We start from the raw sequence: 13,224 nt of genomic DNA, 5'->3' as shown, positions 1-13,224 counted from the left end.
CACTTTTAATGCCCTTTCTGTAGATGTAGACAATTAAAATGGCCCTGGTTTGTCTGTAGAGACACTATCACAATATCAGTTTGGTTATTTCACATATTTGACTCTTGTTAAAAGCTTGAAATAGCAAAATATTTTGTCATGGCTCCAACGCTCCTTGTGCTAACATTAATTGCCATTTTTCTGCAAACCGTGCTCTCATCTATAAGTCAAAACTGTTCTAATTCATGTTGTTGTGGTTCCTAACAAACGTTTATAGCTCTCAGCATGTAATTATAGACCTCGGGTTGTTTTAGCTCTGAAATGTACCATTAAGTTAAAGATTTTGCACCAAATTTCATTGAGATGATTGAGACTTTAAAGGTTGAATTGTAGCTGTGAAGGTTGCTGCTTTCCCACAGCTAGGCAATCTAAAACGATGAATCACTCTATTTGTCAGTTTCTGACTTATTTACTAAGCAGCTCCAGCAAGAACTAATTCAAAAGCAATACTAATGTATTAACAATCACAGCTATGTGATAAAGTGACACCAATGCTGGAGCAAGCGGACACACTCAGCTGCTGTATTAATATTATTCTCTGTTATTCTGCATGTTTAGTTTCTGCTTTGGTTTTTTAAATATTTTTTTATCTGGAAACCAGCTTGTATCATGAAAACACAGCTGCAGGGGTTATGTTTATAGTGACTGTATACAACACTAGAGGGTCAGTACTGTCACTTAACTCTTCAATGGAAAATTCTGCTTCATTCTTGTACACTTGATATCCTGCTGCAACCATCTGGACCTTTTGAACGCACAGTCACAGTTTATATGACCAATGCTTGCACTGGTTTATTGCTATCCACTTTCACAAATGGATAAACATGTCCATGTGTTTGAATGTCTTCGGTCTTTCAGGGTAGCTCTTAAACAACATTCAGAGAACTTGTCGCTTTCAGTCAAACGACTTACAAGGCAATTATAAATGTGAAGTCAAAGCCACTCCGGATTTGAAGGAACTTGTCCTTGCTTATCAATTTAGAACGCTGATGACAAAAGCCGGGGACTGGTCTTGTCAATAAAGCATTTCTTCCTCTATCGGCTACAGTAGAATCTCAAGGTGACTTCACTTCACATAGTTAATAGCCGGGCAGCACTACATAATAATTCATCACCAAGCAACAGGCCCAGAAAGGTATCATACAATAACAATAATAAGTGCAAAATGTGATGATTTTTTCAATTATTTTTAATGCCTGGGGAGCAGTATTATAAATCACTGTCACATTTTTACTTCTGTGACTAATGTGTGAGCAAACGGCTGAGTCGTGTCAGAAAGAGACCAAATTTAGCATTTATTTGGAGTTGTATTTTTTTGGGAACCCAGAGGACCAAATCCATTGTAAATTCTGCTTACTGTCCCTTTTTCTTACTTATTGAAATGAAGAAGAGAAATGTATTTACTACCAGAAGTCTTAGAAATTCAGCTCAAAGCAGTATTACGTTAAAAAAAGTTGGTCTATTGTTCCACATTGTAGCGAGCAATCAGTCGATTATGATGACGATCCGGTGGTCTGTCGTCGCACATTAAAATCAGATGAAATAAGGTTTGCATTGAAACCCAGACTAAAAACCCTGAGAGGTGTGTTGTGCTGAATTGTGGAGTTTGACTGTTCACTCCAGTTTTTTTGTTCAGGATTTTCACAGTAGTTACTGATGTGCTGAGGGAGCCATACTGGTTTTTTGGTTTGTTTTTGTTTTTATAACAAACTTTCACCAGAGACAGCTGGAGCTAGAGGACACATGTTTACCCCATTAGTGCAACTCTTTTAAGCTGGTGTGAAAGCTGTCGGTCAGCATCGTCATCGGAGACCACCTTAGCTGCTCATCGCAAACACACCACTTTTTTACATAACTTGATTTCATATATTTGACCATTGTTTTGCCACTCGAGTTTAGCTCAGTGATAAAATGAGAGGGGATATTTTTTTCTACTTAACCTGGATTTTAACTTTTTGAAATATTATGCTTATGTTGATTTTACAGATGCACCACAGCCCTGAACAAGGCATTATTTAAAGTAGGTATAAGAGAACACAAATGCCTGCATTAGTCAGATTATAGGATTCCTTTTTTCTAACTCTACCAGCTTCCTCGTGCAAAGTCCTTTTAATGTCTAAATTAAGCTCCAGCAGTAATAGCATAAGTAATTGTCCAGACAATTCATGGTGAACCAGTGTGCATTCTGATAGCAAATCAAGCATGCAAGTGAAGTGAAACCTGAAGAATGCAGACACCCAACCATGAAGACGGATCTGTCACTATCTGATGTGTGTTGCTTTAAGATGTGAGCCATGTCCATGGTTCGTAAGCAATCCCCTTACCTGCGCATGCAAAACTCACACTGAGCAGTGACTCACATAGTGACACAGTCATTTAACACAAGAAAAATACTGGCTCTGTTGTTTATGACCAAATTACAGACCGCTCTCGAGGCCCACCTAAGCCAGGCCACGCATTGAGTCAGTCTGTGAGTGATATGGAAAATCTCTTGTGTACTGCAAATGTGAAAGGGCAGCCCAGGACAATGTCAACACCTGACTCTGTGGACAATCTCCTCATATAGGCATTTTCATATGTGGTTACTGCATCTTTTAGAGCATAAAGTCACCACTCATCTAAAAAATACATGATGCCAAACCTTTCTGTGCTTCTGACATCGCATTTGGGCCCCAGAGATTAAAATAAATAAATAAACAAAATCGTTACTGTAAGGTATAATCCAGGTTTGCAAATCTACCCTTACCGTCTACTATTATGTCCAAAAGTAAGCACCAAAATCCCCTGTTAAAGGTCAGTTTCAACTGTGACTCTGGATCACAGCATTACAAATACAATGGTTGTGTGGGGCTGATTCATGTAATATCCCCCTCTCTCTGGCTCCAGAACCCTGCTGACACAGCAGCTGTGAGCAATACGTTGCGCTTGTGTGCATGTGTGTTTGTGCATATAGTTCTGCCTGTGTGTGTGTGTGGTTCTGTGGTTGTGTGCCTGTGCAGGTGGTAGGAGGGAGGGATGGGAGTGCGTGTGAGCTGAATAACAAATATAGAATGCTGCACACCTGAGGAGCTGTCATGGTCACAATCAACCGTTTATAATGCATAGCAGAAGGGGGTTGGGGGTGGGGAGGGGGGGGGAAACGAGGACGCTGTAAGTGTCATATCTTTATCCACTAATATTCACAATTGCTGCATCTCGAGTTGGGATACATAAGTTATCGTTCTCACTCTCCTGAATTTTCCTCGAGCCATTGCTCAGCTTAGTCACAGATGTCTCCCGTGGAAAGCTGGATAGCGAGTTGTGCTTCCTCGTTGCCTTCATCCTCCCTCCTTCTTCACACCCCGTCTGGCCCAGCAGGTTTGCGTCCGGACACCTCCTCCGGAGAGCTCAAGGTGACACATGGCTGCTCAGGCACAGATGAGCGGCTGCGTCCCTGAGCCTGTTGACAACTACAAGTGGACCCCATCAGTTTTTCCCGTACTGGAGTCCCTGTGCAGTGGGTGCAAATACCCACCCACCCACTTCCCAGCCTTATGTTGTTTCAGTGCAACGCTAATCTATGGTTCTGCTGTGAGGGCCACAGAAGCAGCAGGCTGACTCACTTCCAGCTCACTGACACAATCATTCACTTGCTTGTGTGTGTGTGTGTGTGTGTGTGTGTGTGTGTGTGTGTGTGTGTGTGTGTGTGTGTGTGTGTGTGTGTGTGTGTGTGTGTGTGTGTGTGTGTGTGTGTGTGTGTGTGTGTGTGTGTGTGTGTGCGCGTGTAGCCGGAACAGTGCCGGTTAGACAGCCTGGCTGATATTTTTTCTGCAGGGTCAGCAGAGACTTGGCCAAGCCAGCATCATTGAGTAGTGAATCAATGAAACCCAAATAGATATCGTGAAAGGTGGGAGAGGGACTGAGTAACAGAAATTCCCAGCGAACCAAAGAGCACGTCTTAAAAAGATTTATGTGAAAATACCCGACTCTAAATCAAAACCCGAATCCGGTCTTAACATGCGCAAGGTGTATGTTTAAAAGTGGAAAACCTCAGTGTGAAAGTGTGAAAATGACTTCACCTGTGATGTTTTTTTGCAAAGGTGTTGATTGTCTGACTTAAAAAGATGACTGATTCTTCACAGTTTATAAAACTCTGCTATGACTGAGGAAGACTTTTTATATTCCATATCTATTAACTAAACATTAGGTGTGGTGCACTGTCACATGTCCCAGACTCGTGTTGATTTCTCGTCCATTTGAAGAGAGCGGTCATGTTTCTGTGTGGAGGGCAAGAAAAAAGGCAAAATGTCTCATGATCATCTCCTAAGCGGGCCAAATGTAGCACCCTTCACTCGGAGCAACCTGCCACTAACATCTGCTGTTTTGGCCGCAAATGCCCTTCTTGTTTCCCTTCTTTATACAGCCAGCTTTGAACCTTTATCTATGATATCAGGAGAGAATGGAATTCATGCTGCTTTAAAAGAATCTTTCATTATCAATTACTACTTTTGTGAAGGGTATAGCCATGCGTGCATTAAAGAAAATAAAGGAATCAGTTAGGGCTATGACTGGGTGCAGTTTAATGGTTCAGTGTTGCTGGCACTGGGTTGTTTTACTTTTATCTGATTCTGATGAGAAATGCTGTATTATTTTCTGAGTTAATGAAAGAAAAACAGCATCTTTGGATAACCTGCTGACTACTAATGAGCTGTGGAGTGTATAATACACCGCATAATAATTGTGTTCACACTTGCAGGGCAAAAAAAATGGATACTAATATCCACTAGTAAATGCATTGGAAAAGGGTATATGGCTGTGAATAAGGGTTGTGTTTTTATCTTCACAAAGTAAAGTCTAATGTGTCAAATCAATGATACTGTCAACTGTAAAATCCATAATATGCTTAATCTAGTGTATGGTTGTAAAAAAGAAAAGAAAGTACTTTTAAATGTACATTTTCATCACCATAGTTACCGCACGCTTCAGATGAAGGGCACCTCAAATTATAAAAGATTTTAATATCCCATGATTAATTTGGTTCAAAATGATGGTATATTCGCTTGCTTTCTTATTATCAAGCTCCTTTCTTTTAATCATGATTTTAATCATTTTAATTTGCCCACTCTTTAAGCAATCTGACAGACTCGGACACCAAGCCAGCCTTATGGCTTCTTCTTAAGCCCACAGCAATTATTAACACATTTTTGTAATCAGGCTTGTTTCCCATTTGCATGAAAGCAAATCAATGAATGCAAAAATTAAACTGTCCCAGCTAAAAACATCACGATAACTAAAAAAAAAGAAAAGAGCAATTGTTTTAACCTCTAATCTTATTACCCCTGTGATTACAAAAACCAGTGTCACATTCCCTGACTGCCTCGCAAATAAAGCTGGAGATAAGAAAGCCCAGTGTGAGACTGGATAAGCAGCAGGAACAGCCTTCATATAGATCCACTCCAAGCCCTCGTGCTCAGGCAGGCTGTTGCTCTTCTCCTAAATAAGACAGACTGGGCTATCACTGCCACGGACCTTGCAGATCAGTTATGACAAGAGGGGGGGGCTAAGGAGATCACATGGGTCCTCAAATTTCAAAGAGCCTCAGAGGTTGTAGACAGAGTTTTTGTATGGGGAGGAATATTTGGCTGAGCCTTTCTGCATGGAGTTGTGTCAGCTTTTAGATTCTTTGGCTTCCTCCCACGGTACAGAAACATGAACATTAGGTTGCCTGGTGATTACAAATGGACCATAGATGGGTATTAGTGTGGGCGGTTGTTTGTCTCTGTGTGGTCCTGTGATGGGCTGGTGACCCATCCAGGGCGTAGCCCGCCTCACACCCGATGACAGCTGGGACAGACTACAGCACCCCCCTTGACCCTGAACAGGATGAAGTGTGCATAGAAAGGATGGATGGGAAATTTGTGTGATCTGTGCTGTAAGGTATTTCCACAGCAGGAAAGCTGTGAGGGGAAACGGGATAAAACAGAAAGGAAAAGAAAAATAAAACACTTGGATGAATCATTTTGGTAATAATGATCTTCCAGCACGAGTCTGCCATTAAGGTTATGGTTTGTTATCCACATTATATGTCCATACTTGCTTAATGTTATGTAGAATATGGGCGAGCACTGACATGAAACATGCCACGATAATAAAAAGCAATTCTGAATAACCAAACAATACCTTCATTACCTGCAGGCTGGCTGCATGCGAGTGTTTGTGTGCTTGCAGCTGAAAGACTAAACAGTCGTGTATGGTTGATAACACTATCTATTAAAACAAACTTTCCAATTTTGCTGTGCAAGTGCAGATTACAACACCGACCCCCTATCATTTTCTCATTCAGCTGAAAAGGAGAGTAATGAAAGCGTGGAATTGCGTCTTTTGATTCATCACAGTCTGCAATCTATGAGTTTATTACTTTTTCAGCATTAATGTTGATTCATAAGAGCAGTTCTCATTAAACATTCCGAGTCTTTGTGATGTTCCATTTAAATATCGATACTAAGGATATCCAAAATAAATAAAAAAATCACAAATCTGTTATCTACAGGTCTCACATATGGGGATTTTCTCTTGGATGTTCCAGTTCAGCATCCTGACATGGGCAGCTTGTTTAAGTTTCTTTTCTGCCCTGTGAATTCCCCCTTGAAGAAGGATAACCAGTCACTGAAGTTGGACTTCAGGAGCTTTCTGGCCAACTTGAGCCACAGCTGAGTGCGTCTCTCTGCTAGAGTGCACAATCCAAGAGAGCAGAGAGCCTCTGGGCACCTTGAGTAACTCTGGCCAAGTATGATTTTACAAGCCTGTATCTCCGTTCTTTCCAGTCTTTTAGCCAGGTCTGCTCACAAGGAACTGTGCCAGGAACTGTACAGGTCTGAATTCTCCAGGCGCTGAGCGCTCGTAGCCTGCATGGTTGGAAACTATTTCTGAATGTCACACATTGGATTTCCTCAGACAACACTTAGGCAAGAAGCTGCCTCTAGGTACTTTGAATCTATTTTTTTTTTTTTAGTTAACAGGGCTTTTATATCCAGTTTTTTTTCTTTCATGTTTACAGTGTAAAACTTTGCACTGCTTGGACTTGGAATTATTTTTTTTGCAAGCTTCCCCTGCTGTGCAGACGTTGAGACAAAACAAGTTGCCAAAATGTTCAAACATTCTTATAATTAAAACAGTCTTGTCTTTTTTAACGGGTGCTTTTAGTCAGTGCTATAGGAATGTTGTAGCTTCTAGAACATTTCCAAAAGCAACCCCACCTGTAGTATGCTTTCAGTGAGCAAAAGATTCTCTGTTGTGCACTACATGCTGAATATTTTAAACCCTGCTATGACTTCACTCATTCATCAGCCAGTCCATCAATGTACCTCCTGCTGAAATATATTGATAGCTGTTGGCCTTTTTAATTAGCCTCTCCTTGATATGGAATCCATTAAAATATCATCATCTCCAATGTACTTTTTTTTAACCTGTAGTTTAGGAATTGTGACTATGCGAAATATCATAAAAAAACAACTATTCCAAACCAGCCAAATCACCTTTCAGAGATGACATTTCGAAACAATGAAGATTTAGCATGCATTCATACATCCAACACTAATTAAATATGTTTCCTTCTGTGCTTGGGTTGCTTAGGAGTCCAACACAATTGCTTTTAACCAGGCAATCAGTCACCATTAGCTCTGTAACCCACACCAGCACACAGCAGGCAGATGTGGCCCCCAGCAAAAACTCCACTCCACAAATGGGGGCGGACACACTTGTGTTAAAGCTCCGTGACTTTGCACACATTGCCAGAAAGCTGCTTGCAAAGCAACACTTTTGCCTTCATTTGAGGCTGGCACCATGCTGTTTTACTCACCTATCTTTTCACATGAAATTGCAGAGAAAGGGCTCAGCATAAATGTTTGTGTATGTCACTGATGCAGCTTGTTACTTTGAAAGAAATACAATATCATCAGAAAATTTCAGCGATCGCGCTCTATTCTTGTCAATGTGGAATACGCTGTTTTGGGAGGAAGACGCATTAAAAAACTTTGTTGAGAATTTCATCTGAAAGGTGGAAGAAATGAGAAGTGTAGTCAGACAAGATGTAAACAGTTACAGTACAGAAACACACTGCTCCCTCACACACATCCCAACTCTATTTTCCCTCATTGTTGATACGGTATAAAAGACTGAATGAGCTGATTTGGCTTGAGAGCAGAACAATCAGAGCAACACGGCAGTCCTTAGAGATCTTTTATTGAATGCATGACAATGAAGCTTGATTGAAATTGATAATGTCTTTGACAACTAGCTTGGTCCTTTCAGCTCTCTAATTTGTTCCAAAATGACCCCTGACTTGTATGGGATGGCCCGTGAGAAAGTAATTAGCCAGCTGTCGAAAGGGGTCACAATATGTGTACTTATATGAAATGAGAATATGTTCTGTGCTACTGACTGAATGCTGAAGCTCACTGTCATTTCAAAGAGCTGCAAAGGGTGTCTTAGGGAAGTCAAAAGAAAGAGACTGCATGCAAGAATTTCTTTACTGAATATTGCTTGGCTTGTAAAAGAAATGACTGAGCACTATGTTACAGTATGTGGGAGCGGAGGGAGGACTGTGTCATATTCCTGTGTCAACACAAAGTCAGCAGATGTGAAAGTGCTGCTGACCTCGTCCATTTTTCTTCCAGTGCCATCAAGGCCACCGTGCTGCAACGCTCCAGACCACATCCAATTGTGCGGAGTAAAAGGTGTGGAATCAAGGGCCCCCCTCGCAGGCCACCAGCTCTCGGCCACCTGTGCTTATGAGAGTCAGCTGCAGTGCCAGCAGTACAGTTACATGCATCATAGAGTGGCCTCACACATGCCTGCAAAACCATATTATCTGTCTACTCACAGAAGGCTCAGGCCTGAGGATATATCCTCCCTGGGCTGCAGCACAACCTTGAAGGCAAATTTCTGAAATTACATATTTTAAAACATATGAAGTGAAGGTACATGCTACACAGAGTTCTCAGGGGGTCTCAGATCGGTATTATGAATCATGAAACATGATATTGTTTGATTGAATGCACCAAGTCCAAATTGGATTCCCACTAACGCCTCCTCCCCTCCCTGCCTAGACAAATACTGATGAAAGATAACTGCCTCTGCATTAATCAAAGAGATGGAGCATTTTGATCCCACTCTCAATTAGATTAGGTTACATAAATTTAACAATTTGTACAAAATGCAATATCAATTATCAGCAGGTCATTCAGTTTGATCTTTTGCCCGATTTACCCTCAAAAAATCACTGCCTTTTGCAAAGAAAACAAAACATCAGTTTTGTCATGTTTTTTAATACTAAAGGGAAAATCTATCTTTGGACAGTTAAAGACAGCAGTTGTTAGTTACTGGGCTACGTGTGTTATCTCAAATTTGTTGCACTTTCTTTCTTCTTGTAATTGCATTAATTTCCATCAGAGAGTCCAATTATTTTAAAACACAAAATAGTGGTGAGTGCTAATCAATGACAAGAGCGCAAGTGACATGAGTCAGTTTTTACAAGAGGGGAACACTTTCCAAAATGATTCAGCTCTGTCTTCCGGTGCATGTTTGTGTGTGTGTGTGTGTGTGTGTGTGTGTGTGTTGTGTGTGTGTGTGTGTGTGTGTGTGTGTGTGTGTGTGTGTGTGTGTGTGTGTGTGTGTGTGTGTGTGTGTGTGTGTGTGTGTGTGTGTGTGTGTTGACTGCAAGTGGGTCGTGATAATGCTCACTGTTTGTTCAGGATTTCCGCACACTTTCAGGACTGATGGTTTTGATTTTCTAGGAGGAGCATTTGTCGCATCACGCAGAAACAAGCTTGTACCTCGAAAAATGTCAATAACTTTGAAAACAATAGATTGCAGAGAAAGAGGTGAACCAAAAGTCATCCCTTGTTGATTATTTAGAGACTGTCTCAACTACTGAAGTGAAATATTTCAGTGTCACAGATATAATCCATTCCATGGAGCCATCCCGTGATAACTAGGTGTCAGCAGCACAACCAAGCTGATTTAACTTTCACTGGGCTGCATCACATGAGATGATAATATCAGGGAATTATTCATTCAATGTTTTAGCGGAACATGAAAAGCTTTGCTTAAAAAGCCAAAGTTTAACCACAGAGGAGTTAAGAGACTCAAAAATTCAGATTTCCAATGTGATTTGACAATTTTAAAAACTTTTTACATGCACTGAGACAAAGAGAAAGAAAGGTTAATATAAACAAATTTAGCACTAAATTGGTAATAATTAATAACCCTTGAGATCAAAAGTGCAGTTAACAGTAATTATCAAAGAGTGGTTGTGATCAGAATCCTATACTTAATGATCAATAAAGCCCAGGCTGCTTTTTATGCAGGCTCACATACAACTGACTGAATCCTGATTTACTCAAGCTCGTGACATTCAGAACACATTTTTCTCAAAGGAGCCTGGAGCTGATGGATAGAATTTAAATGAAAAGCAATATTGAGTATAGTGTGTCATGATTGGAAATAACAAAGTTAATGTCTAAATGTTATATAAAAAATGCGTCAGTACCCAAATTTAAAACATTTCATGAAATGGTTTATCAAAATGAAGAGTATTGGGGACGGGCAGCCCTGATGCAGTCCCATTCTCGCTGGAAACAAAGTGTACTTACTATTAGCAATGTGGACCGAACTCTCGTTCCATTCATACAGGGATGGACCCAGCAATGGACCCAGTCCTCATACTCCCGGAGCCCATCCCGATGGATACCCTGAGGGTCATGGTTAAAGATCTTCTACAACACTGTGGACTGGTTGGGCTAACCCCCATGCCCCTTCTAGGACCTTATTGAGAATATAGAGCTGCTCCAGCGTCCCACCGGGAGGATGGAATCTGCATTGTTTCTCCTGAATTGGAGGTTTGACTAACAGTTGGACTTCCTCCTCCTGAACCCTTGCATAGACCTTAACGAGGAGGCTTAGGATGGTGAGTTCTTTGAAAGTGGAATACAGCATCCAGCCCCTTTTCTTGAAAAAGGAAACAACCACCCCAGTCTGCCAATCCAGAAGCACTGCCCCCGATGTCTATCCAACATTGCAGAGATGTGTCAACCAAGATACAACATCAGAGGAACTCAGCCCATATTTCGTCCACCCTTGGAGCCCTGCTGCTGTGGGGCTTTTTGATTACCTCGCTACCTCAGCCCAGTAATGGACGAGACCATCTCAGAGTCCACTGGTGGGATTGGTCAACACCACCCCACTCTCACCACTATGGGCAGTAAAACTCTGCATTTCCTGGCTAAGCTGCCTGATGGTTTGCCAGAATCTTCTCTGAGTTAATCAAAAGTCGCTTTTCCCTGGCTTTATCAAACTCCTCCCACTCTTAAGTTTATGTCTCAGCAATCACTAAGGCTGCAACCTTGATTGGCCTGCTGGTAACCTGTTGACTGCTTCTGGAGTTTATCAAGCTAGCCAAGCATAATAGGCTTCCTTCTTCAGCTTGGTAGTCTCTCCTACCTAGGGTGTCCACCACCCAGGTGAAAGACTGCAGCCATGACAAAAACTGAAGGCTTTTGTGGCAACTCTGGTCAACCACTTAAACAATGGAGGATCAGAACATGGCCCATTCAAATTCACTGTTCCCCATCTCCCCCAAGGAGGTGGTTGAAGTTCTGTCAGAGGTGCAAGTTGGAGATCTTTTTGAAAGGTTCCTCAAGCAGATGTTCCCAGCAAACCCTTACTATACATTTATGTTTACCAATTTGGTTAACCTCCCCCATCATCTGATCCAACATGGTGGTGATGAGTTGACAGCTCAGTCAATAGCTTAGTTCCTCATTTTACCTGAGTGTCCAAAACATACAGCTGCTAATCTGATGACACGACTATGAAATCAATCATCGAACTACAGTCTAGGGTGTCCTGGTAGGTACCACACACCCCTTTTGACACTCTTATTTTTGAACATGGTGTTCATTATGGACAAACTGTGACTCAAATTGAAGTCCAACAAAAGAACATCACTCAGGTTCATATCAGAGATACTGTTTCTGTCAATCATGTCCTTCCAGGTCTATAGTTACCCACATGAGCATTGAAGTCCTTGAGCACAACAATGGAGTCCACCAAGGCTGGGTACTCTGAACTGTTGTACAGGACATAATCAAAATGATTAGTACCAAAATATCTGACCCACAGGCGCATTGAAGCTACCCACTGAGACTCTGAGCCTCTCTGCAGTCAGGATTTATATGTTCCCACCATATGAGCTAAAAGTGTTTTCCAAAATGGGTCCCACATGGGTTTGTGCGCAGACTCTATGCTTTCCCTTTCTGTGTTTGCCTATGTTGATTCTGAATGAGAGCTCCTGGAATTTTAGGTGGGGCCCAAATGGTTAATTTTCCAATGAAGGGCATTTTTTACTAAAACTATATGGGAGATACACTATTTCCCTTTTCTGAACCCATGCGCATTTAGTACACTAGTATCCTTCAATGGCCACATTTATTTGCCACACAGTGGCTTCACATGGATGTCCTGGCTGGATCATTCAAATATACATTAGTGACAGCACACTGTGTAAATTGGCCTTCATGGGGAGCTCAGACTGACCTTAAAATAGGAAACACTTCAGAATTAGACAAAACTGTGACTATTTCCTGAAGAATTTCACATCTTTCAATGTAACCAGCATTAAACATTAAGCATTAAACATTTCTTATTGGTCTGTTGTCACCAGTGTACTGTTCCATACTGTGCTGTGCTTTGGGAGTAGAATCAGAGTCGTGGACTGCAATCGCTAAATATCAACAAACTGATCAAATTAGGCTGTCTCTGAGATTGGTTGCAAATTCAACACTTTTGAAACCGTGGTGGAAAGGAGGACCCTGAACAAACTGTTATCCATTCTGGAAACTCTCACATCCTCTCCAACACATCCTGGACCGGCAGCAGAGCCCCTAACTAACAGACTGATCCAGCTCTGCTCCCAAATGCACCGATAAAGGAAATCTTTCCTGCCATGTGAAATAACAATTCCTCACAACACCAGACTTCAGATAGGCTACCAGAGCATTTTTGTCTTCTTACAACTTTGGCAAAATTTCTGTTTGCACAGTGTGAATTCTTTTTTCTGCATTCAACCATGCATTTTCAACCACACTTAAATTTAAATTTATAGTTTTTTAATATTGTATTTTTTTTTCCTTTTGTAAAACTTGTATT

This window comes from Cololabis saira, chromosome 10 (assembly GCF_033807715.1).
Source record: "Cololabis saira isolate AMF1-May2022 chromosome 10, fColSai1.1, whole genome shotgun sequence".
Lineage (NCBI taxonomy): Eukaryota > Metazoa > Chordata > Actinopteri > Beloniformes > Belonidae > Cololabis > Cololabis saira.
This window is presented reverse-complemented; position numbering follows the sequence as displayed.